Source organism: Galeopterus variegatus, unplaced genomic scaffold (genome assembly GCF_000696425.1).
Source record: "Galeopterus variegatus unplaced genomic scaffold, G_variegatus-3.0.2 Scaffold766, whole genome shotgun sequence".
Classification (NCBI taxonomy): Eukaryota; Metazoa; Chordata; class Mammalia; order Dermoptera; family Cynocephalidae; genus Galeopterus; species Galeopterus variegatus.
This window is the reverse complement of record NW_007726877.1, coordinates 441787-444200: the sequence shown is the minus strand read 5'-3', so window position 1 is coordinate 444200 and position 2414 is coordinate 441787. Positions and strand designations below refer to the sequence as shown.

The 2414-nt window shown below is 35.5% G+C and overlaps 1 protein-coding gene across 1 annotated transcript in view; it reads left to right on the top strand.

Moving 5' to 3' along the window:
- ATP11B (ATPase, class VI, type 11B) overlaps positions 1-2414 on the top strand; it is a 94575-nt gene that overhangs the window by 27452 nt on the left and 64709 nt on the right. The window lies entirely within an intron of this gene.

Here is a 2414-nt window from a genome sequence, read left to right as displayed (position 1 = left end):
TCCCGCATACAGACCGGCCGCTCACTGGCTGAGCGAGGTGCAGGGGCAACACTGAGGGTTGCGATCCCGTTGCCGGTCCCGGTCCGGTACGGGCGCAACACTGAGGGTTGCGATCCGTTGCCGGTCACAAAAAAAGAGACAAAAAGGAAAAAAAAAAAGCAGCACAAAACTTCAACATAAACTTCACACCACATGAAAAATTAGTTCAATTGAAGCATAAATTTAAATATAAAACTACAAAACTTAGAAGAAAACATAGAACATCTTCAGGACCTAGAGTTAGGCAGAGTTGATAGACATGACACCAGTAGCACAATCTCTGAATGAAAAAAATTAATAAATTGGACTTCATCAAAATTAAAACCTTTGGTGCTGTGAAAGACCCTATTAAAAGGATGAAAAGACAAGGTGCAGATTGGATGTAAGTATTTGCAAACCACAAAACCCCCAGAGGTCTGGTATTTAGAATTATAAAGAGCTCTCAAACTCAACAGTAATACAACAATCCAGTTAGAAAATAAGCAAAACACATGAATATAAATTTTATCCCAGAGCAGTTACAGATGGCAAATAACCAAATAATAAGATGTTTAACATTACCTGTTAAAGGAAAGCAAATTAAAACCATAATGAGGTATCACTACACCTATTAGAACAGCTCAAAGAAAAAATAGTGATAATACCAAATGCTGGCTAGGAGGTGCAGAAACTGGATCTCTCATACATTATTGGTGGGAATGAAAATTAGAACACCCACTCTTTAAGACAGTTTGTCCGTTTCTTAGAAAACTAAACATGCATTTACTATATGATGCAGCAATTTCACTCTTGGTTATACCCTAGAGAAATGAATTTTATGTAGACACTTGGGAAACTTTATGGGTAAAAAGGAAAAAATTAGATGAAGGGGGAACCTATAAATTAAAAGAAACTTAAGAGACAGCTGACATAGCAACCAATGCAACAAGCAAAACTTGTTTGGATCCTGATATAAACAATCGTAAGAAAGAGGGAAGGGGAGAGAATTGGAGAGATGATTAATGTTTGATTATATTAAGGAATTATTGATTTTTAAAATGTGATTATATACTGCAGTTACATCTTTTATAACAGAGTTCTTATCTTTTAGAGACACATACTGAAATATACACAAGTGAATGCTATGATACTGGCATTTACTCAAAATAATATAGGGGGAAGGCAGAAAATGAATGGAGTATACAAATAAGATAAGATTGGCCATGAGTTGTTGATTTCTGTAGCTGGATTTATTGTATATGTATTAAATTTTTTATAGTAGATGTATAGTATAGGTATTAAATTTTTTATAGTAAAAAATTTTTAATGTATAAATAAATAAATATAAATAAATAAATGTCACTTCATAAGGCAAAGGAAAACACAGGAGAGAACTGCTACTTTCCCTTAGTCTTAATAATAAAATGCAGACACAAATACGAAGACAATGGTATTACAGTAGTCTTCATTATGACGTATCAGTTCTAGGGTCTGTCACTTAAACAGAACAAAAATAAAAAATTTTTCTTTTTATTGCCACTGGGTGAATTATGAACCAAAGAAATTAACAAAGGTAAATGAAATAAATGAAAGCAACTGGCAATTTAAGGATTGCTTACCTGTTGCCTTAGGGTGGTGGGTAAGGCAGTGATGTCAATTAAGAAAGAGTTCTTTATTCACATTCAGGACTCCTGCCCATAAGAAAAAATATACGTGTATGTTTTTACAAAGGCCATGACCTCTGTTTTCCCTCAATACTCGTTGGAAACATGGGGTTCATTATACCATTCTGTTTATTTTGTATATATTTGAATTTTTAAATGAGAAAACATTTCTTTAATTGTATTTAAATTTGTATTTTTAACCTTAAAACCAAAGATGTGTGACATTAAGCTTGTCTACTGAAGAGAAGACGGATTTTGAAATTAATTCCTAACTTCTGTGATTTTGGAAAATTTACAGAATGACTTTTGGGCTTTGCTCTTCATCAGTAAAAAGAATGTAATAATCTCTTCTTCACTTAGTTTTTATAAAGATTAAAAAATGGATGTGACGGGCCGGCCCGGTGGCGCACTCAGTAGAGTGCAGCGCTTGGGAGCGCGGCAGCGCTCCCGCCAAGGGTTCGGATCCCATATAGAGACCGGTCCGCTCACTGGTTGAGCGCGGTGCGGGCGCGACACCGAGGGTTGCGATCCCTTTGCCGGTCAAGGTATGGGCGCGACACTGAGGGTTGCGATCCTGTTACTGGTCACAAAAAAAGACAAAAAGGAAAAAAAAATGGATGTGACAAAAACTTTGTAAAATTTTAACACTATACAAACGTTAGTCCTTTTAGTTATTATTCTTTTTTTTTTTCCTTTTTGTCTTTTTTACTGACCGGTAACGGGATCGCAACC